General features: G+C 35.5%; 1 long non-coding RNA gene across 1 annotated transcript; it reads right to left on the bottom strand.

Moving 5' to 3' along the window:
- Window positions 1–467: 467 nt before the first annotated feature.
- LOC310881874 lies at window positions 468–25,267 on the bottom strand. The gene is made up of 4 exons (XR_014572646.1): window positions 24,327–25,267; window positions 18,033–18,105; window positions 2,800–2,925; window positions 468–658 (listed from the first exon to the last, which is right to left on the bottom strand). It is a non-coding gene; the product is annotated as an uncharacterized lncRNA (long non-coding RNA).
- Between the last annotated feature and the right edge of the window lie 25 nt (window positions 25,268–25,292).

The raw sequence follows: 25,292 nt of genomic DNA, 5'->3' as shown, positions 1-25,292 counted from the left end.
CCAGTGAAACACATTTTAATTACTCACCATCTTTTAGATGTTTTCCATGACAAAGTAAGGCTTCATTTTGTTAAAGTAGGGCCTTCTTGTTGACAGGAGGGTAGGCCTTCCCAATAAAGAGCCCAATAATTATTTTCCTTAAAATAATTTGATTTTTTTTTTGAGGTGGTATCTTACCCCTAGCAAATTTGTTTGATTTCCTATTTTCCCCCAACATCTCTAATTTAACTATGTATAGTCAAGAAAACTCATTCCAACATACAGTCCTGTATCATGTACACACATACTGAATCTGATGTGTATGATACATACTGCTTAACCATCTTTTTCAGCTAGGTTACATAATTTCCTTTAGATCTTGAAAATTTTTTTAAGGCAGAAGAGATTTAGAAATTAAAAAAAAATATGTGATTTTTTAAAATAAAATTTATACTTCTGTAAAGCAAAACTACTACAGCGTAACTCGTCATGCGTTCAATAGCCACTCATAATATCTGGTACGTAATTTACTCAGCAAAACATGACAACTCAGATATAGAATTTCACACTGTGCTTACAATTAACCAAAGATACAGTTTAAAAGAAAACCCTCTTCATAACCTCCTTTTCCCGTGGAAATGGTTTTTATTACAGGTTGTAGGTTTCATTAGATCACTTACTGAGGAGGGAAAAAAAAAGATTTCATTAACCACTAACTCAGATAAGGAATAAGATTTTTTTTTTCTCCTTATGAACACACATTTGTTTTGGATACTGTTGCTCTTTTATTCCATGTGTCATAATTTTTGCTGTAAATCTGTCAATCATTGCATTTCAAACATTCTGGAAGTGTAACAAGCCATCGCAGCACCAAAAATGATAGTTCTAGATATAAAACATGAGACAAAAAAAAAAAAAGAGCCAAAGGCACCAGAACCCTGGACGTATGGCAGAGGTCCACACAGTTCTGGAAGCGCAACTGCGTGTGACGCAAAGCGCATCTCTGCGTGATTCCAGAGGTACCATGACCCTGAGAGCACACAATGCGTGCACAGTTCCAGGCAAACCAATATTCATTTGTCCACAAAACAGGCTATAATAAATCCTGATCAGCAGTTGTGCCTGTTCCCTATGTAATTAGCATTTGTGTGCTTTCCTCTGCCCAAGACTGTCATCTAGAATCCTATAGATTACTGCTTTCCATTTCCCCTCCAGTGCTGTAATTTCTGCCAAGCTGCCTAAATGACAGAGAATGCAGTTGTAAAATGATTAAAGAAAAACAAGCAAACAAACCAAGCAAAAAACAATACAAAACAAACCAACTCAAACCTCATCATGTTTGATTTTAACTGCTTTCTACGTTCATTATGTGATAGGTGTTTCCTAGTCTTTCAGGCTTTCCTGAACTGCTTACCTGAGGTTTGGCCCTACAACCTCCACTTCACAACTGAAAGCTAGCTTGATTTTTTATTTTTATTTTTTATTTTTCACAAAATTAGAAAGGTGGTATAGATTTCCATAACAACTTCATGGATTTCAATATTTAATTTGCCAAGTAAGCTTTTACTTATTTCTTAGTAGCTTTACTGATGAATTTTCTGGTAGATCACAATAGTCAGAAAGTATGTATATTATATATTGATTGAAAACAAAATGTCTCTAGTCACCTGTACGAAATTCACTGAATCCACTGTGCTGTCTTTTAACCAGCCCCTGGGAGAAAGCAGGGTTTTACTGGGTGCTATGAAGCTTAACACACTTATGCTCTGATGGACCAAGGAACTCCTCAGTGGGAAACATGAAGAACAAAGTCCTCTTTTGCATAAAAATCTCAATGCAACCTTAACTGCCAGTTTGCTGCTGATGGCTCTGTAATATACAACTTTATAAAGCCTTGTCCAATATTTCTACAAATAAGTATTTATACTCTTAAATCAGTTCTGCCCAAAAAATACCGAGTATTCAGCAATTTGGAAAATCATGGTCTTGTGTGTCTAAATATAGATGTAGGATCTTAATCACTAAACCGTCAGAGAATTCTTCTCAGCTGAGAAAGTAAATATTAATAGTACTCTGAGTCTTAATTCATCAATCTGCATAGCACTTGCAGATCTTTGGATGAAAAGCATTACAGACCTATTTACAGGATCCTTTCCAGTACTCTGGGAATATTTAAAAGCTCTGTAAAACTCTTCCTTCTTTAATATGACTTACAGCATACCCTCTCAAAAGAATGTTTATGACAGTCCCTTTTATATACTGGCAATTGGAATTCTGTCAACCAGAGTTCTTTTGCCTTAACGTACTCTTTGTTCTATTTTTGTTTTTGTCTCACACTTTTGTCTTATTGATTAACGTGGTAGCTGTAGTATATGATGTGTACCTTTAATTAAAATAAGCCCACTTTTAGTTTGTTAACCATATCATCTTAAATGCATTAATTTCTGTACATATGTTGTTCTTTATTGATTGTATGAAATACTTTTAGAAAATAGTAAATGCTGAAAAAAAATAAAATATAAGTACATGGCTAGGGCCAGTGAAAATGAGCGAAATAACAGTTAGGCAAACTTTCAGCAAAGTCATGATAAAAGGTAGGCTCTAGCTTTTGTCGTGTATTCTCAATCTATCTGCCTAGAACTTTTTAATTATCAGAACAGCTGTTCTACAGCTACAGCATTTTTTTTTTTTTATATAATCCTGCATTGATTTTACCTCTATTAAATACACAGAGGGTTTTGTTGTTGTTCTTGTTTGGAGGCATTCTATACATTGAGACCAGCAGAACTGCTTTTTAGTGGAAAAAAAACCAAAATATACCTATTGTGAAAGGGTTCTGTTACTGAGTCTCAGGATGCTCAGCTTACATTGCTGAGTGAAACTGGAACTGGACTTCTGCAAAACACAACTTCAGTGCAGTGCTCAGTGGGTAGAAAATACAGTCAACTGAGAAGCAGGAAATAAAAAGGAACAAGAAAAAAAGTGAATGATAAAACCCATTCTCCCCATATGTTTTCATTTATAGATTGTCATGAAAGCCTACTTACAGGCCTTTATTTATTCAAGCTAGGCATTGGGATTTCCCCTGAACATTCAATATCCCTCACTAGAAATAGTACTACTGCTTTTATATACAGACAGAAAAAATTACTTTCAAGTTTTCATTTATTTATTTATTTATTTTTAATGTATTGGAAACAATGCACAGGTTGATGAGTAGTCCGGGGAATCGCAGAGTGCATAAAACTACTTGTTTTCATGCAAAGGAGGTAGAAGAGAAAAACCTGCAAGACTTGTAAATATATGAAAAGAGTCCACTCAGTACCAAAGAAAGGAAATATATCACAAAATCTAGTATTACCAATCCGAGGAGTATCTAGCAAATTCCACAAAGTTATGCTGTGTAAAACCAGGCCAAATTTATGCCAACGTTTTCAGCTGAACTACAGACTCAGGATCCTCAGACCTATGTCTATTTATATATGTGTATTCATTAATACTAGAATATCTGTTCATCTCCACTTTAATATTAATGTTCTTCCTACTACCAAGGCAAAGTTTATAGGATCTCTTTTTACCACATCAAATGATATGAGCTAAAGAAAAAAGCAAGCAGTAGGGCACCGAAAAGTACCTTCCAATCTCAAATCCCTTCACCAGAGACACATTGTGGGGTGGACAAGGCCAGGCTCCATGGCCATGCAGATAAGGCTTTACCCCTTACTGGCCAGGTGCTCTGAGCAGCCTCCTACTCCACACTGCAGCTGGGTAGAAACACATCAAACACACCTTTATTCCTTTCACTGCACTGATCTCTACCTGATGCTGAATTCTCCTCCTTTTCCTGATGAAGGCAGGTGATCATTCAGCAACAGGCCTCAGGTATGCCGTAGTATGTTCTGCTTTTAACCTTTCTGGCTCATCTTGAACTGGTCACTGCTTACTAATAACGGGGAGGAACAGAGTTGTCTTTTCTCTAATGGAATGGAAAATAGGGCAAAGAAGTCATCTGATTTCACTTGCATACGCAGGATGAGTTAAATATACAGTCATATACACACACCTGTATCTACTAATGTGCACACGCTGTATATGTTATCTATAGGATATTTATAGGCAGACATATAAATATGCATTCGTATACTATTTATATAGTGGGGAATGCAAGAGTTCACACAGGCTTTTTTTTTTTTTTTTGATGAAACTGTTCTCCCATACAGCATTAAAAAACAAGACCTGTAAAGCTCTACAATATGTATTTTCTGCTCTGTAGTGGTAAATCATATAACAAGCCTATATATTGCAAGTATTATTGTGACAAAGGTAAAACATCAATTTTAATTATAAGCCTTTTCACTACTGTGAAACTTCTAACCATTTCAGTAGCATCTAATGTACCTTAAAATTTTTAAATCAAAATACAAACGAGCAAACAGAAGATCGCGTGCGAACAAAAAGCATCGACGCAACAAGAAGCCATAAATACCAAACAGAGCTGTAGCGAGGGCCTGCCTTGGAAACTAGGGATGGGGACACGAAATGGAGAAAACCTGTTGGGAGCCTTTGGTAAATTACATCCCCAGGGGATGTTCCCCAAGATAGCACACACAAAAAAAAAACAACAAAACCGCACAGCAACCTATGCACCTCCATAAGACTGTCACATGGAAGGTATTACAGAAGTGAAAAGCATCATTGTTATTACCACCGGTACTGGCAGCTGTGCAAACACAAGGAACCATCTGCTGCTGTTTTATAAGTGCATGGGTGATCTGGGACAACAGTGAGCTAAAAACATGATCTTCCTAAGTAAGTGAAGTTGGCTTAGTTTCTAACATTTCTGTCAACAAATCTGTGGGCTAGGGCCATACTCCTGAGACATTCCCAACTTAGTTTCTGCATGTAGGTGTTTTAGCAATGTTTTGTTATCCTTTTTTTTTTTTTTTTTTTTAAATGGCCAAAACATTTAAGCCCTCAGGAAAATGACTGTCGCTCATGGACCTTAGGGGATGATGTGCTCAGACATGGCTTTGTTGTAGATGCTGAACACCTTCACAACAACCACTACCAAAACAAAACAAACCAACACGCTCAACACAACAAATAAATGAGCAATCACACACACGAGAAGTGAACAAATAGAGTCTTTTTCTAGTCTAATCCACAACAGTATCTCATCTAAAATTCATACGCCTTTTTTCCCTAGCATTGCTAGCATTGGCCCTGCATAGTGCCAATGTCTAACCACCCCGTATTAAAAGCATGCCACTGTCTTATAGCATGTAACACAATGTCACAATTCCTATAACAAATGCACAGTTATCTTGGGCTGACAATTCACTGCCAACTCACATGTAGGACATTAAAACCCAGGTTCCTGAGGAAGAAAGGCAGCTCAGCAACGTACAGAAAATAGAGATTGAGGTAGTTTGTATTACATATAGCAAGAAGCTACTTAAGTAGTATTATTTCTTGTCAGTTGTTTGTCTTGTGGAGGTTACAACAAACACTGCTATCTGTTCTTGAAAGCAGACTAAAAATTGCAGTACATAATGGAAAAATCATATCGTACAAAGGAAAGAAGAGTACCAAGGTAGAAATTTATTTATAGATCTCAGAAAACTAAGATTCATCACTTAATACTCTGACTTGCTATTTCCATGAAGCTTTGCATTTCCAAAGAACAGTACAAACGCTGGCTAATTGATCCTCATTAATAATTTACTATTGGAAATGACATTATAACCCTTGCCCTTCCAGTGCATCACTGAATCTTCTGCTTTACTTTTAAATTGTGGCTGCTGCAAGGCATACATATAAGCATGTTTTAATCATTTCACAGAATTACAGTTGCGGAATGCTCCACTGCAACTTAGTGGAAGCTGCTTATCACAAGCTACTTGTTGATTCCTCCCCATGATGAAGCCTACTGCTCACATAAATAAATTAAAAGCTTATCTAGTGGACTTAAATCCTCTACCTTTGCATGTATGTTGTATCCCAAGAAGCAAGCATGTAAAATGGTAAAATGCACAAAATCCTTTAATTTTTTATTTTTATTTTTTAAAAACCCTCCACCGCAAAATGTTTTAAACCACTTTTTCATTAGAGGCATTTCATGACAATCCCTGAAAATTACTGCTAAAAATGAATCACTTGCTACATGAACTCATTGCTATAAAAATCAGAGGCCAAAAATCAAGCAGAATTCAAATAAAAGATCAGACATTTACACTGAAGCGTAATTACATCTGATAGAATAGAATTATCAGGGATACAAGCACCCATACTTCAGTCCTCAAGCCAGCTTCCTGGCTGTTAACACAAACACATTGTGGATTGTTTTGAACCCATCACCAGTAAGTTTTATACTTCCAAATGCAACAGAGGATACAGCCTTAAACAATCAGTTTGATCTGTCATGTCAATTCTTAGCTGCTTAAAAAATGACTAGGTTTTGCAATATTCACTGTGAAAGTCCAAATCAACCACAATCAAGTAGTAACAGTAACTATTTTTGTTTTGAATGGATGTACAATAGCACTAACAGTGCTAATAATTTAAATGAATTCCTGATTTTTTTCTTATTATTAAATATGACAATTGGGTACAACATATTTCAATTCACGTCCACATAATTAGTGGCCTAAAATGTAATAATCATGTTACCATGCAAAATTTTTATATGACAGTCATTAAATGTTCTTTAGTGTACTGTATATTTTCTGAGCTACATGTATATTTGAATAATACTGAGTGAAAAATTTATAGGAAGCCTTTTAGCATCTTTTCAAGCATGAAACTGCCTTACTACAGATGAAGGACTTCTCTGTAAAAGTGCATAATGCTATGACGACTCCAGAATTACACAGATAACAGCACACTGTACAAACCCAAAAGAAAAAAGAAAAAAAAAAAAAAAAAGGATCATTCTACCTTATGTTCATATACTCCATGGGTTTTTCCATTAAACTAAAGATTTCCTTGATGTCGTCTTCTGCTTCTTCCACAACCCCTTCACACACAATGGCACAAACATGGTTTCACACACACAGTTTCTCAAACTATAAACTTTTTCCACCTGCAAAGTAAACTATAAATTATAGCCCCTGGAGACTAACTACTGAAAATCTCTTAATGTACATGGCCAATAACAATACATAGTTTCAGGGCTAAATAGTTACCCTGTAATTTAATCATAGAGTTCTGCTGCCATTTATAAATTGCTCCACCTTTTATGTCGTCAGTATTACAGTATTACACCTCCTTTTGAAGCACAGAATGGTATTCAGACATAAAACATGTATTATTCCGAATGTACAAAGGCTGTAAGGCAGTATCCATACATGCATTAACCCAAAGGAAATATATTCTTTTTGGTCAGAACTGCTGATGCAGTTCACCAGGAAGAGGCATGGGAGGAGGGAAAGGCGAGTAGACTTACCTTATACTTAAAGCCTTGGACATAAGAGAAACTAGACAAACTACATCTTAGATTAAAGGTCACCTTTCTCTTATTGCTCTTGCAAAATCTTGTACTTTGTACTGGGAGAAAAAGGTGCCTGAATTCTAGCAAGCCTTGTAATGTAAGCCAGTACCTTTCCCACAAAACTGTGTTTTTATGTGATGTGTTTTATTTTCCTATCTGACAAAATTGCAGTTGGAAAACCATACACATGAAATTCAGGGAAAGCTTAAAGAAGACCAATGGAAAATAATTAGGTCAACAAGGAAAAGAAGAAAAACAATGAAAAGCAGAGATAAATACCAAGGGGCAAAATTAGGAAAAGAACTGATTCCCACTACTGTGGATTGTTTTGTTTTTCCTTTTTTTTTTTTCCCCATAAGAAGTCTTCAAAAAGTCAAAACATAATATGCTGCATTGTGCATATTACTACAACCTCCTTGAAAATAAATCCATCATGATATTGCCAACTGATGCTATAGACTATTATAGAGGACAGGGACTTCAAGAGTCTTTCAGAATGAGTGATTTACTTCCTACAGTTACTTTAAGCTTTGTGGTTTTTAGGTTTGCCATACTGCTACCATAATAATCATTCTTCTAATGAGCAACCTCTAGAGTGAGGATTTATAAGTCCTTGTTATGTCAACAACACTACTTAGTCTTTTAACAGTTAGAGGAGATAAAAGTTGACACTTGGCACATTTCAATAGTTTCACTCTGGTTCATTTAGGAGTTAGATTTGACACCTTATTGCTTTTCATGGAATTTTTTTCCAAGTCAATTCCAACATAGCGCTTCAACAGCAGCAGAATTATCAGTCTGCCTCTCTCCCTCTCTTTCTCAGTGACCTTGGACACTTAGGATAGAATCTACAAAATCTATAGAAAGTGCAAATATACTGAGAACTGTGATCACCAGTGCTTTAAAGAAAGGCTCCTTGAATTTGAACTGATTTTTACTGATTTTTAGGAGAATGCATGATGAACGAATACTATGACTCTTACAGAGAAACTGCAGTTGAGAAACTGAAGCATAACCATATAAAATCTGGTTAACTCCACATGGCTAGCATTCTGGCAGGAGCAACGGGAACCACTCTGAAAGGAAAAGCATTAGTCAAACTTTACACTCAGTTCCATTCATCTTGGCTGCCTTTGAGAGGACTGAACAGCTGACCCATCATTTAACCTACTGAATTGTAATTGGGAATATGTATCCCTGCTTAATTTTTTGTGGAGGTATCTGTTCCAGGATCTCAACATTGGGTCCTAAATCTTAAGGCAGTCAGGATATGCATTCTGCATTTAAGTATCTCAGGAATTCCACTCAAGTAGAATAAATTTGTACCTAAATTAAGATAAGTCTGATTCTAAATAGCTTAGATCTCACTCTCACTGCCTGTCACACAGTTGCAAAAAGAACTGTAAAATGTTACTACAATGATCCCACTGAGTTCTACGAAATCCCTCTGTGTGCATATATACACAAATATATATTTATACATACAAAATATATTTAACACGGGCATGAATGACTAAAAAGGCAATAATTATTCTGAAGAATTAATTTCCTGATACAGGCAACATATCCCTGTTTATAAAAAGGGAATTTGTAAGCATGTTCTCTTACCATACATACCAACTACCTGCATTTCACAAACTTAGGAAGACAAATATTACCTTAATTACAAAAAAACATAATCCACCAGTTTTATTTCCTTTATTAGCTGGGGCCGGTGAAAACACAAGTATAAACCGGGTTAAAATTAAGCCTTCAGAATTACATTAGCCTCCATACACCTACACACAGATGCACAAAAAGCATGAGGAGTAGCTGTCTCTTGGGAAATCATTATTGTAACATACACTTACAAAACCTACTGTACTTGCCTCATGAGCCTAGAACTTGAGATGAGCATGTAGATTATCTTCTTGATATGGATTTTTCACACTCGAATAGTATATAAATGCACTCAATGTTCTCAGATTTGGTCCTTTTTCTAAAGTATGAAGTCATTACATTCTATCATATCCGAGCCATTTAAAATAGATGTATTAAAAATACATATTATTGTGCTTGATCATTTTGGTGTCATTAAATTATTTACAAATGAGATGGCTGTAAACACCAAATTATGGCCAGAACAGGTAAGCAGAATCACCTGAAGTGCATGCAAACACTACTTTGTATACTGAGCTTTCACAACATGTCTCCTTGTCAGTATACCCCCCCACCACTAGAAGTGAGAAGAGAGAAGATATGCCATGCTTGCTTACTGTACAAAGAACTCAGTTGTGTCATCTGAAGGAACTGCTTCAACTTCACTGGTGAAGGAAGTTAAATAATTTTGCATCATAAAGTAAAAACATTCAAGTAGTCTTTTTTTATTTTTATTTTTTGGTCTGTTCATTTATTTTATTTTTAACTATGAAAAATGTTCATGCTTGATGATCCTAAATGTCTTTCATATCTTTGCAAAGAAATCACCCAAAGATATAAATAAACTCTTCTAAATAAAGTTCAGACTGCAGCATTAGACATGTCTACTAATGTATGTGACTGTCAGCCAAAATAAATTAACCTCCAATAGAAGTCATTTTCATAAAATTAATTATTCCAATGTCATCTAAAAGAGACAGGTGCACTGTCACTGTTCCTTCACCTACATTTTTCAATGAACTTATCAAATAGGTTGCAGTTAGAAAACTTTAAGACATCTGCATTTTCTTTCTATTGCCCTCTCTAGATTGAGAGTTCATTATATTTCAGTTAAAATAAACAATCTAGTAAGAAAAACAAGGGGGTTCTGAACAATTAATACATAATATAATTAGATATAAAAATATGAGAGTAAGCTTATTGCTGGACTGAACAACATTGAGCCTCTCACACTAGAACATGGAACTCAGATACTGGTGAGCACATGTTATTCACCTCTGGGATTTGGCTTTTGCTATTCTTCTGAAAATTTACCCAAATGTAGTTGCTGCAAATCTTTCCTAAATGAATTTGGATGGCTAACTGGAGACTGATTTTACCTGCCAATGCCAGCAAGATTCAATCCACCTTGAGCATACTATATTCAAACCTAAGCAGACTTCCCAATGCAGTTGCAGCTCTTGGCTGCTACAAACTGTCTGCTTTTAAGTTCAGGCATAAACTCTTATTCAAGAGCTCCCGTGGTCTTTTCTGCATACCAATTTGCCATACTATGCAGACATACTCAAGCAAGTACGAACATTCCTCTACTCTGAATGGAGAAAGAAGCCTGTGGGGGAAAAAACAGCAGGTACATAGCTGTATTGTGTAAAGCATTGAGCAAACGGATAACTACTTATTATAGACAATATCAGGTAACAGCTCACAGTTAAGATGGGGTTGTATTTTGCACCTGTAAGGATTCCAACTGCTTGCTACATCTAAAAACTAGGAACTCTAAAATTTGCAGGTAAGCCCATTTGTTAATTTGTGAGGTAAAGCTGACTAAAGCAGATTAAAAAATTGAATTTCACTTTAAAATAGAACTTAGATTGTACAAGCCTATTGCTAAATTGTAGGTGAAGCTCCAAAATTCAGAGAGGAATTTAAAATATAATGTCCAATATTATAAATCTCAACATTAATAGCAATACAGGTCAAACCCAAAACAAATCGAAACATGGTAAGATCTGGAGATGTATTGCTACGATGTCAAACCAGCCTCAGTTATGTTGCTGTATTAGTGACAGAATGCTGCAGGATACAGCTGAGAACCATATGTAAATTCCTAAGATGTTGCCAGTCCAAGCTAAAGCAGTCCCATGGAGCAATGTAGCACTAGGAGAGACAAGTTCAGGTCCTCTGGTCCCTCTGGTCCCAGAGCTTCCCCCTAACCTATGCTATAGTGGGGAACTCTGCTCCTCACTCAGTTTCCTTGTGTAGACATGCCCTGAAGTGGAAAGAAGTATATTTGAAAAAAGACAAAAAAAATATGCTCAAAACTCAGTGTTATCTAAACTAGTGCTAAAAATTTATTTTGATTATGTACTTATTGCAGAGATTCCTGATTTTATATATATCTGTATATATAGGCGATTTTTTTTTATTATTTTTTTCCAGGGTGAAAACTGAAAACGCTGTTTCTTTGCTGCACACCACTATGAAGTAGGCTGCAAAACATTAGAATTTTTTTTCCTCTGTTTTGGAATTCCTAAGTTTTACTGTATGGCATTGTTGACAGACTATTCATTCTGAATTCAGTCTGCTTCCATGCCTCACATATCAAATTAAATCCAAACATGCTAACATAATTTTCTAGGTTTGTAATTCTTGTTTTCGGAGTAACTATTACATTTCCCTTACTGACATATATATATATATGTATATATATATGTATATATATATATATGTGTGTGTGTGTGTGCATTTGTTGGGTATTAGCATCCTTAAAACACACACCGTTCTCAAACTTACCTCCTTCTTGGCTTAGTATTTTGGGGGGAGGGGTGTAACAAAAATTGATTTATTAACATACCAACAGCTTGGAAGAGATAACTATAAGCTAGTTGTGAAGAAGTTTGGCCTAAAAGTAATTTGTATATAGAAACATATTAAACATAAGGGTAGGGAAAAATCTTCATGCTCTAGGCAAGGCTTTTCTACAGAATAAAGATTCATCTCCTTCTGCACAGAAATACAATAGTTTTCTAACATCACAACATTCCAAGAGAGAATTGGAGCATATACTATTCAATTTTACAAAACTGTTGAATTGTACACTTGAGACAGTAAATATGGACAGCATGATAAACAGACTTTTTATTCTAGCAAAACTACTTTGTGTTGATATTCTGTGTCCATGATGCATCCAAATAGCTGCCCTGGGGCAAGACCCAAGTGCAATCACGCTGTCAGGTTAAACATAGATATTCTATGAAAATATCTTTAATAAATAAATTAAAGATTATGGCTACTTGCAAAGTAGGCTATTAACTATTTTACAGGCAGCTCAGGCACTTTTTAATCTCTAAAATAGCAGGTTGCCATCAGATATTTAGAGGGTTATTTTCATCACCAGCAGGATAAACAAAACAACATTCCCCAACCTGTAAATCCCTTTCCTGTCTATATCTTAACAAATTCAAGGCAAAATGAACTAGTTGTACTGTCAGCAGACTAGAGGGAGGATGAGTCCTGTCAATTTGTTGGACTAAACCACTCTGTTCAAACAGACTTCAGAATATAGCTTCAGGTTTGCTTCATGCACCTCTCTGTTTTATTATTTGGAGAAATAAAAAGTTTTGGGAAAATGAATATCTAACTTAGCAAAGCATAAGTTGGAGGACAAAAATATTATTTCCTCACCGTACAGCACTTACATGCTCTTAATTCGTCTCAGAAAGGATTAAAATGATTTCAAAGGAAAAGTCCCCCAACCTCTTAATGTGCTGGTTTCCTGCTCTCATTCTGCCTAATCTGATATGATTAGGCAGGGAAATAATGTTATTACTGGGAAATAAAATTATATTTACAACAAGAGTGTTTTTATTTCATAATTTTGAATCAACAAATATATAGCTGTAGAGCATTTCTCTGCGCACTCAAAGGAGGACAGACCTGAATTGTAAAGGGTAGGTAAGGACTCCCCTACACTACGTATTTTGGTTTTATAATTTTTATAGGTATAAAGTTACAGAGAGTGTAAGTGTAAAGTCAACTTCTCAAAGCATTTGCCTTTCTCAGATAACAAGGAAGTCAGAACAATAGTTTGCTCCATCCTGTTGGTTCAGTGGACAGCAATTGTACAGACTTTTCAGTCATTTGGATGTTGTTATGGGAACTACTAAACCAGAGATCTAACAATCGCAGGTATCAATAAAAAACGCTGGTTTTCCTCTAAATTGATTTTGGTTGATCACTTTTACTCAACTATAAAATGCAATATGTACTTGATATAGAAGCCATATTAGTCCTTTCCATGGATTACAAACCACGGATCATATTTGATAACAAAGATTAACATAAAACCTTATTTCCTCTTCTGTTTGATTCTGTCAAAACATTTTAATTCTAGGTTTGAACACAGCTTGCTAACTGACCTGCATTTGTTTTTTCTTGTTCTGAGATTAGAATAGTCTTGGTCAAAATTATAGTCTAACAAGTAAGTCATTACTCAACATCAGATCATGAGAGCCAGAGCCTTTGGATTTGAGGTATAAATTTGAATTAAAGATGAAAAAAGTTGCAACATTTCAACAAAACTGCTAAATGTATACTTAATTTTAAGCTTGTTCTTAATTACTGTGTGGAACATAAGCCACCAAAAATATAAATAAATCTTATTCTGCAGAAATACCTAGCTTCCAAATGAATGCCTATACAAATCAGATCACGGCAGTCATAATAAAATAAAGGCAATATTAAGTTTAATTATAGCAATTCTCTAATATTGTCATCACTAGATCACAATAGTAAGTTGTTCTTTGTACACAGCAGTCACACCAAAACTGGAGGATTATTAATTCAATCATATTTATTTGGTCCACAGTATGAAGTTTTTCTGTTTAAGTTGTGCGTTATAGTCCATCATGATTTTAAACCACATGAATATAATAGAGTTAATACAGCTGAGTGGCAGTACATAATAAGCTTTTAATTTGGACATTGGTATTGAAGGAAGAGTCCAGCTGAAGAATAACAAATTGTTGCCTTATGGATAGCTATTATGTGTTCCTTATTAAGCACAAAATTTAAACTAAAGACTATATTCACTAAAGTGTCGTAGTCATTGTAGAGGTCATTTCAAGCTTTAATTTTCAGAAACCTGTAGATTCCATGACTATGCTATGTGCTTTATTAACTATTTATACAATGTACATAAGAACCAAGCAACTCAACATAGAATTTTCAACAGCCAGCAAGCTGAGAAGGTAACCAAACTAGCCTTATGAGATTTAAAACACACACCTTCCTTTAACATTTTAATTTTTTTTGAGATTTTAGACTTCTAGATTCCAGGTAGTTACTTAACTTGTTTTAGGACTGATAGCCTACAAGATTTCCTAGGCTTTAAAGGAAAAACACTTTTTTTTTTTTTTTTTGTAAAAAAAAGGAACAGATGTCCTTGCTTTTCTTCAGTAAAATGAGGTTCTGTAAAAGTTTATTACTGTGATACAATTTGATACTGTGATACTGTGATACAGGAGCAGACCTACAAAATGAAAAAAATGATGCTGAAGACTCAACATCTATGCCCGTTTCACAAGTACTTACTTCAGACTTGCTCCTGTCTCATCTAATGTATTGGATACTTGAGCACATCTATCAATTTAGTTTTATCTGACATGAATCCAATTCACAAGAGCTAAGCCCATACTGCAAACCAAAGCATGCTAAATATGGACAGCTGGTAGATTCACTTCAAAAGCTCACTCCTGATTCAGGCAAAAATGGTAGTGAACATAGATACCAGCAGCTCCACAAGCTAATGGATGAAGAATCTACACAAGGGTTAGCCTGCAGAAATTCAAAGCTTTTCGGGTTCCAGAACTTCTTAAGGGGTGCATTCTTCTTTGCTGTTGAAGCTGCACCATGTTTATAAGACAGAATAAACTGGGTCAGAGAGAAATGGGATGGCAAGATGAAGTACTTTACTTCAGTAAAGAATTTGGCACTAATTTGAGCACTGGACTCAAGAGATGTCAATTCCAACCTCTGCTCCAATTATTAGGAATAGCAGAATTCTTATTAATTGCTATTACTCTTAAAGCAGTGTGATTCCAAATGTTTAAACATCGATGGATGAAACTTTGCTCATGTTCTGTATGTGTGTGAACATGTGTACACGCTTTACACTTTGTTAATTTTATGTCTAATTAATGCAAAACTTGCAGAAACATTTTATAATTAAAGTTCTTTGTCATTAGAGGCACGCCGCTAAGACACTTCACAAATATGTCCAATTTCATCTGTAAAGAATGACAGACTATAAACAGCTTATTAAGCAATTTGAAAATCATTTGGGAAAAGACTCAAAACTTAATTACAGAGTTCAAATTATTGAAATTGCTCATGCTAGTGTTAAAAAAAACCCTTCAAAACTCTCCAATAGAAATTATTGACCCATTCTTGTAAAGCTAATCTAAGAAATACAATTTGTCTTGAGGCTTTTCTTAAGACAGCAATAATTTAAAACTGCACTGGTCCCCAATAAGTAAGGCTCCAAGACAATTTTGATCCACTGATGAATTCTTCCTAATATGTTCCCTGTGGTACAATTTCCCTAAACATATTAGGCATTTACAGTCTTACAGAACATGCTGCCTGAGATGCTCCATCACACTGTATCAAACTGTGTGGCCTCAGAACTGCTAACACCATTTTATAACTCCCAACCTTACTAGAGAAAAATTGCTGTATGATTGTTAAATTATTACAGTAGACGTAAGATCCATGTAAGATCCATGCAGAAAGTTACGGGTGGGGGTGGGGTGGGGGTATTCAGAACAAGATACTGGATCCACTAAAAATCACAATATTGTCTCTACCTAATACACAGTTCTCCAAAGAAAAGCAAACCAAAAGCACTATCAGAAGAAAAAACAATTGCCATGTGTTGATTTATGGTTTCTCTATGCTGTCTCTATCAGCATGGAATCGTGGTACTAACTCCTCTTGAAATCATAAACCATCTTGAACCCTAGATACAATTATTCTTCTTCCACTATACATGCTAAAATATGTTTCTGACCATAAAATAAACTCCAGATCCTCCCCTCTTTTTCAACTACAGCTTCTGGAAGAGTACCTTGAGGATTATTACACTGACATAAAGATCACAGCTACTGTGGGCACAGTTGTAAACCCTCCTATGCAACAGATTTTGTGAGTTTATGCTTCACAGTAAGCTTCCAAGAATAAGAGTTATTTGTGCATTAATCTTCATCTTAATAACCCCTTTGCTCCAAATAAATTAGCTATACTTAGCTGTGTCATAATACAATATATTGCAAAGTGCCAGAAGGAAAGCTTCTTTTCCATTTTTCTTTTTTAGAATTACTCTCCACCTAAATGTTTATCATGAAGCCAATGCAAAGCATAACCAGTCAGCATGGGAGCACGATTAAAACAAGGGGTCTTTTTAACTTTTTGCAATGTTCTGCTAGGGACATATTTATGTATGTTACTTGAAAATATATATAAAAGTAACTAAAAATGGAATAATTTAAAATGGCTTGTAACCATAAAAATTCGGCATCTGCAGTGTTTTAAGCAGCACTTGAAGATGTACTGTTTTTTTCCCTAGAATTTGTATAATTTACCTATATTTCAGTAATTTTTAGGATCCCTTTTAATGATTTTTTTTTGCTGAAGTAAAGAACACTAGGTGACTATAAGTATGTGCAACTTGTTAGATCAACAAGAAATAGTAAGCAAGGCATAATGTCTTTAGCTACGGCAGCAAGCTCTGCTCTAGGTGACATTCATTTAAACTAGAGGTGTCTGCTTACATTAAAACCTGCAAAGATAAAGACATGTTCAGCTTCTGGCAGATGAATATTACTACTGTAATACGTAGGATTTGTCCCATGCCTGGAGTTTATGTGCCAAGTCCTTGCAGTATTAAGGCTTTATTTTGGAATTATATCATTAGGACTATAGGCAGAATTAGGCTCGATATTATTTAGAACAGGTGTATATAATCAAAGTAATAAGGCTGCATGTATGAAAGCTTCTCTTGTTCTATTGCAAATCCCTGAGAGTTCAAACATCCATAGCAGGATTCAGACTTCACCCAGGTATCTAAATGATTAAAGCTACTTATCTTGAAAAAAAAAAAAATTAATTATGACCAAATGAAAGAACTCTCTGAACATATGGTTGTGAGATTTGCCAACATCCAATGCCCATTTACTTTTTATTAATCTGTATTTGTAAAATATCTGAGACTTGAAGTTTTTTTTATTTTCTCCCATGTAAATTTTAGTATTATTTTGACTAATGAAGAGATATATCACTAATTGTTTCCAAACACAGAAGGAAAATATTAGAGTTGTGTTCTTAATTGGTAACGTATACACCATCTTCAGTTTGGTTAGCCCTAGTTAATATTATGCTTTTATAGGTTTCAGAGGTTATAAACTTCATAATTCAGTTCAGTTGCAACTGAACAAAAACAAATTACTACTTTGTATTGAAGTTTCACCTTTACCTGCTTAACTTTTGTCCTTGTGAGGGATGTTTAAAAGGTTCTTTATAAGTCTGCCATGAAAAACAACAATATAGTCTTAGGAAAACACAGTAGTAGCCCTTATTCTGATCTTATATAGTGTCTGACCTGGATTCCGCTATGTTTCTTGGAAAGAAAATGACATTAATTTTGCTATGTTTTTCACCTTAACAGTGTAAACCAGAATTAACATCAAAATCTGTGTATTTGCAACAGCTCAACTAATGAGTTAGATCAAAATGAAGTTCTGTTTTTTTGTTGCAATCCAAACCGGGTGGGCCTTACTTTATTCCACTGTTAGCTGAGGCAACAGAAGCACTGCCCTGATTACTGAGTGCTTTATATAGCATGATATCTCACCTTGTAGTTTGTACTTACATTTTCCTCTTGTAACTATGAGAGCACTGTGGAGCAACTCCCAAAGGAAGGTCATTATAGTCATCTTGGAATACTTAAAAAACGATGATATGCATACAAAGTCAGGAATGAGATCAGATTTAAATATTAATGTGAAGATTTACAGAGATTTTTACAATATATTCATAAAAAAACAACACCAAAACCCATACTATAGCATTGTTGTACTACAACTGCCATTCAGTTTAAATTTCATGATTTTTTTTCCATATCTTACTAAATTCATTACTAGAAGAAAATCTCTTGCTGTTTCAACCCCCCCCACATTAGTATAATTATATCTATGTATAAAACAACTGCAAGGCTTAGATTATATCATAACTCAAACAACTATTTTCAAGTATGTTTACATTCATCCCATACAGGCTTAGTGTTTTTTTTCCCATTACTGTGAATTATTTACATCAGAGGTGTTGATTCAAGAAACTTAGGTTTCATCAAACTTGACCTATGTGAAATACATGCATCTGAGATAGCTCTCTGAACTACTGATTCTTGTGTGTCCATCTGTCTCACGCTCCCTCTGCTCTGAACATTCTCCGAAGAATAATGCTAGCATCTGTTTTAAGTATAAGCATTCCAAATTACTGCATAGACGCTTCACAGAACAGTTGAGAAAAATCAGTGGTTTCTATGATAAATAACCACAAATCTTTACTACTTTCTGTAGTACATAGATTTCCTTATTAATTTTTACTCCAACATTTCTCCGTTATTTCAGCTATTGCTTGAAGTCAAGTCTATCATAAGATTCTGTTCCTGTTTAAATTTACCACTGGTGTGAGTTCCTTTGTTGTGGGTGTTCTTTTCAAGGAACATACATTCCATACTGTGTTTACTACCGAAAAGTGAGATTTGATTCTGAATCAAGTAAAAAGACCAGATGAGCCTTGTTACACATTTAAATATGTTTTCACAATTTTCGTAAAAATGGTGCAAGAGTGTCATCCAATTGGATCACACAGAAGATCTTTCAGATTACCCCTTTAAAATAACATGTAATTGCTATGGAAATGAAGATAAAATTTGTGAGTAAGATATATTCTTCCCTTCTGAGCACAGAACAGTGATAATAACCTTGAGCCAAAGCTATGAAAACAGTAAAATATACTGTTCATGTCCACAGTCTCAATTTCTACAGAATTAATTATTTTTGTAGAATCATAATAGGAGATCTGTGGAAAAGAGAGCTCTTTAGTATTAATTTGGACACTTGTCCTACCTCGAACAGATTCAGAGATATACTTGCTTTTGATCACCTTAAAAAAAATAAAAATAAAAAGGAAGAATCACAGCACTCAGTAGAACCAGCCTTGAAAAGCACTGAAGCACTGATTAGGTGCCAACTGAATTATAAAGTCACTCAGGAGAGGGGGTGAGTTGACATACACATGGATGCAGCCAAGGAGAACACTGGTGACAAAAACTATTTTACCTACCAAAGAGAAGAACCTGCTGGTGGAGATGCTGTGCACCAAGTAAGAGGGGAAAAGGTTTTTTTTGTTAACTTTAGTTTTATACTAAATACCAGTACTTGTAAAAAACAGCTGCTACATTGTTTCACTCATGTTAATCCTCTTATTTGCAACTCATCTCCCTGAAGTGACACAACCTGGTCCAGCTTTCCCCCCCATACACACAAACCAGAGTTAGTGTACCTAAGCTTGGTGTCTCAACTTCAGTCAGCAATAAAGCTGGAAAATCCTTGAATACGCAAGTATGCAAGCTCAAAATATTAATAAAGACAGAATGTTGTTAAGACAAGCAACAGTCACAATGTTTCAGAAAACTCTCTGTCATAGTGGCAGATTCCTCTAGATCTGAATCTTGATTTAAAACACTACTAATCGATACCTTTTCATATTATATAGAAAAAAAAATAAATCTATAACTAAGGTGGTCAGTACTAAAATCGCTGTAAACAACTTCTGTATATGTTTTTACACTTCTTCATTTCATGATCTGTTTTACGTGATGAGGAAATTGTAGACAATGGAAGCAGTAGTATGGCTGAGATGTTCAGTTATATCCCTTTCTACCAAGTGTGATTGCTCAGATCCTCATGGTAATTATTTTCATCCTCCTTCTAGTTATCTGTTTATCACCTTGCAATAAATGGGGTTTTTATTTTAAGGTTATTCCATTAAAATCATGTCGATCAATTCAGAAAAATGCATGATCATAATCATGAACTCATCACATCTATTATGTGGCATTTCTCAATTAATTACAGTACATCAAGAGCATGTTATTTTTTGAATATATCCATGTATGCATTTAACACTGTTCTTCACAGTAACATTGTTCTTCACAGTAATAATGTAATCCCCTCACAAAATGTTCAACAGATGCCTTTGCTTACTTAAGACAAGGTGTTCATACCACATCGGAAAACAACACACTCATAAAAACACGATCTTCTACAATACTACAAGAATGTTATTTAAGTCTTTGCATTATCTTTGTGAGTAAGCATATAGGAGACAGTCATCAATTCACTAAACATTGAACTAGCATCCTCTCTGTGTGATACCATGGTCATATTATAGCATCTTAGTACAAGATGATCCAGAAATTAAGAGAAGTGTAGCCAACAGAAATGACAGTTGCTCTTAGATGGTATACAATGACTTCAGTTGTTTGCTTTGTGGTTTGTTTTTTTATATACCAAAGTTACCAGTTTTAAAATGGAAAAACAAAACAGAAATCTGGTATCATTTCATGGTGCTTGATATCTTATGTTCCACCTGAAATACATCTATTGTAGAAGCAGTACCTTTTAATATTGTGGTTGGGTTTTTGTTCAGTTTTGGAGGGGAAAAAAAGCAGCCAACACCACGCTTCCTAAGCATGTTGGTATTCTCTGAAAATCTTCTACCTAGTGTGAGCAAGTATAAGTTGATGCATTAATGCATTTCTGTAGTATTATTGCTGCATGTTCAATTGCAATGTAGTAGATTTTTTTTTTGTACTTACGGTTTCAGGTTCTGCTTTCTTTTTTTCATTTTTTTTCCCCCCGATCAACTACTAGGTTATGAAAGTTGCAGGATGGCACTCAAAAGTATAAAGGTTGGGTACAACCAGAAGATTTAGTCTTTGTCTAAAGTCCTCCCTAGCATTTATGGACAATTTCAGACATTCCTCAAAGTGCTCAGGTCACTTACACCTGGGGCACCATCTGAATCATGAAAGAGTAGTCCCCGCAACCCATGGCTGGATAGCCAGACCGACTGGTGTTTGAAGACACAGACTTCTTAAAGTAAGATCTCTCTCTACATTCTAGCCAAACTAGTTTGGAGTAGAATCATTACAGCCCCTGTAGTCTTCCTCTGGGTGGCACTAAGAATGTTTTCAAACGTCTACATTTCAAAAACGCAGAACCTGTTGTCTTGATCCTTTGTGTTACTTCGCTAACTCTCTACTCCATAAAACACAGCAGGGCAACGTGGCTAGGTCATCGTGAATTCCTTCTGATAGCTAAATAGGAAAGCCTATTGTTACATTGGGATAATACAGAAGATGGGATGATTCAGAAACTACATGACTCCCTTCTCCTGACTGTACAGACATTGTCCATATCTGCTTAATGGTTTTTTAATATAAACACATCTGTTCAACAGCTCTATCAGGATAGCTCTTAGACTCATGAAAGCTGCAAAACACACATTTCAATCTATTCACTCTGCCCTCGACTTTTACCGCCGTGCCTTAGGACTGTACCTTTCCTGTTCTCAGACTCTTAAGCGCAATCAAATTAAGTGGCAAGTGAACAAATTTAACTCTGAACTTGCTAGCATTTCTGAATTTAAAATGAGACCTAAAAGGTTTATAAATCTATTTCTAATTTCCTTTATGTAAATTCACATTACATAGAGAAAACAAAAATCTGTCATTCTGTTTGTTTTGGGGCTTTGTAACTGACACCATATTAAGTTATTTAAGCCCAGTAAAATTTAATGGGAGTTATTCCTGTTCTTGTAACTGTGTTCATTGCCAGAAGATACTTCCAGAAGTGTGGTGAAGTCATTGTTTAATGTCTCCCCTGAGACTTCCAGCTATGTAATGTGATATTTCTTCTCTTCCAATCTTTATTATTGCAGAAGCATATTTACACCATAAAAGCAGAGCAGCTGGCTAGTGACCCTTGGGAGTATACTCTTGTTAACGAAGATTTTAGCCCCCTCCAACAGTTTACTGCATTCAGGTTGATTTAATATGCTGAAAAACAATCCTATTTGAGAGCAACTTACCTTCTACTCACATACTCATTGTTTTCTAAAGTTCTGTCTCCCTTGGGAGAAGAGGAAAAGCAATATAAAAATCTTCTGGGACAACCATGTGGTAGCTAATGCAATTGCTTGCCCTAAGTTTTGCACTTTCAGTTTTAGAGCGAAGGAAAATGGAAGCAAAGGAAGAAATCACAAAGCAATGTTTTCAGGGTACCCACAGGATCTACACCTTCAGTAGGAGTCCTTCTACCTACAGACTAGAAATATTAATTGTTCTACAACACTTCTGATGAAGATCTTAATAGAAAATTAATATCTAGATTGTGAGACTATATTAACCTGTCAGTGTGTTCATATCTTCCTCCATTTAATTTTCATATTTTTTGCTATTTTTTTTTCTTTAATCAGTTAATTTTTTCAGGGACAGTAAGTCATCCTCCAAAGAAGTGTGCCCACGGAAAATACCATACACTAGCACAAAATCAATCAATGATTTATTTATTTTAAAGAAGAATAAAGGCAAGATAATGTCTCAGTTTAGAGGACTAAACAGACAAAACAACAACAACAACAAACACAGGAATTTCCAGGTTGAAAATTTTCTGTATGGTATAATCCACACTTCCCTAATTCGATATTATCCATCAATGACTGCAAGAACCAAAGACTGCAACAGGAGATGCACTAGATCAAAACAACCTGCTGCATTTATCAAAAAGCGCATAAATGTTTGTATATGAGAACACTCACTCTAAAGGAGCTTGGCTAAACTCCAAATGCTAGAAAAAAGTCAATAGGCTATACCCTAGAAAATATATACACTTGTGGAATGAAAATAAGAATCAAGTTTGTACAACATTGGTGAGATTTTCCTCTGGAAGTAGTTCCATGGCTTATTTTCTAGGCTAGAAAGTTGCCTTTCACTAGCAGCCTGACTTGTGTAGTAGAACCTTCTATTCCTTTCTCTTTTGTCTCATAGGCTCACCACATCTGTAAATAAAACTTCTCACCATTCTGTACTAATTATGCAAATCTGCAGCCTTTAGAGGACTTACAACATTTATAGGTTATTGCAGAACACAGCAGTCCTTGGAAAAATCTTTTTGCCTCATTTTCTCCACCTTTAAATGCAGTTATCTACATCACTTCTTCATTTCTTTTACAATTCCTGAAAAAAACATCCTCTCTTTTTTTTTTTTTTTTTTCCCTTCTTTTTACAAACATCAGATTGCTGTTTCCGCTTTTTCAGGTGGCAGAGCTGTTCTCCTACCAATCTTTCTGCTGCATGTTTAACAGGTTAGTTCCTCACTCGTTATATGTATGCAGGAAAGTGAAGAAGCAGGCCCAAAACAGAGATACTAAAATGGTGGAATCCTTTTACCGATTTAGATAAAGGCTTCATGGACGTTTTTCTGGTTTGGCCACTATTAAGTACCACTATTGCAACCAAGGCAATCAGAAAAACAATCACAAGTGTCTGTGACATATCAAAGGGATTTTGTATTATTTTTAAAGATAAGGTAATAACCAACTGAAAGCATTTCACCCTAAATATGGAGTTGGAGACTATGGAAAAAAACACACTACCATATTTAAATAATGATTGAAAAACAAGGCCTGAGTGTGAATACTGGTTAACTTATTGTTCTGTTTATACACCGAACAGATTTAAATTGCTACTAAGAAAACGTATTAATTCCAACTGGAAACAAGCTTTCACTTAAATTAAGCATGGTAACAGAAATTAGTATTTCTCTTCTGTAGTATCTTGGGTTTAAAACTTAACTGCTTGACAATGAGCCTTTCAGCAGACTTTAGACATTAATAACCTCAAATTGTCTCCCTTATAACTTACAAGTAAGCAGTAAGTACTTCCTTACATATCAAACTGAATGGAACATCTTAAACTAAAATTTAAGCTAGCGAATCAACAGCCCTATCCTCCTTTCTTAATAACACTTTAAAACAAAAGAAAACCACAATGAAATATACTTTTTATTTCATGTTAAGATAAAACAGGACTTACCACCCAAATTTACAAGTTGAATAGAAAAGCAGGCTCCTCACGCTGCAGTAAGCTGGCTACCATTACCGAATGGTGCATTGGGCGTTACAAGTACCGTGGCACTTCCTCGAGGCCTGTTCTCAACACAGCCGAAAACAATCTGGGCTCTCCTTGTATCGCTCTGACAACAGGACATCTTGCAGGGAAAATCATGAGCACTGGGTCCTGATCCTGTAGATAATTATTCAGGTAATCTACACACACATTGAAGTGTGAGGTGTGAGACATTTTTGAAGTGCTTGTTACACGCAAGAGACTACGAAGAAGAGATAACTCGACTACAGCTCCTTCCTTTTAGTTATAGGAGAAGGTATCAGAGCAGGAGAATCATTTAAGTACAGCAACTTCTTAACCATGGGAGGCAACCAGTTTTTACGCACATGGAAGATGAAATCAAGGACAGCAAATAGATATCTTGACTTCTGTAATCTGTGAGATACCAGAAGAAGAAGATGCTGGTGTTGGTGAGAATCTGGCAGATGAGGTGAGCTTGTGAGATACAAAGGGAGGGTGTAGAGGGAAGGCTGAGCAGCAGCAGGTTGCATGGGCTGGGAGTCCTGGAGAGAAGAGGAGCACGCTTTGTTTGCACAGGGCTGGTTCTGCTTGTACGTGCTGTTCATTTAACAGTGGGGTGGCATCCAAACAAAAACTTCACCTTTTTTGTGCTATAAAGGGACAAAGGCACGTGAAGAAGGTGCTGTCTTGAACACCATACCTCTGTCAGACACTCAAAACGCCAGCGTTAACACAAAAAAAGTGACCTTGGATACGATGTGGTAGTTTACTGTGCTTGCCTACTTGACTCTATCACGAGCAGACAGCTTGTCAAAAAGGAAGAAAAAAAAAAAGAGCAGAAGCTGGCTGCCAATCTTGACTCAAACATTCCTTACACTCACTAAATAAAGCACAACTGAGCTCAGCCACCTC

The sequence above is a fragment of the Anser anser genome, assembly GCF_964211835.1.
Source record: "Anser anser genome assembly, chromosome: 15".
In the NCBI taxonomy this organism is placed as follows: Eukaryota; Metazoa; Chordata; class Aves; order Anseriformes; family Anatidae; genus Anser; species Anser anser.
Note: the sequence above shows the minus strand (reverse complement) of the source record. Positions and strands in the feature narration are given on the sequence as shown.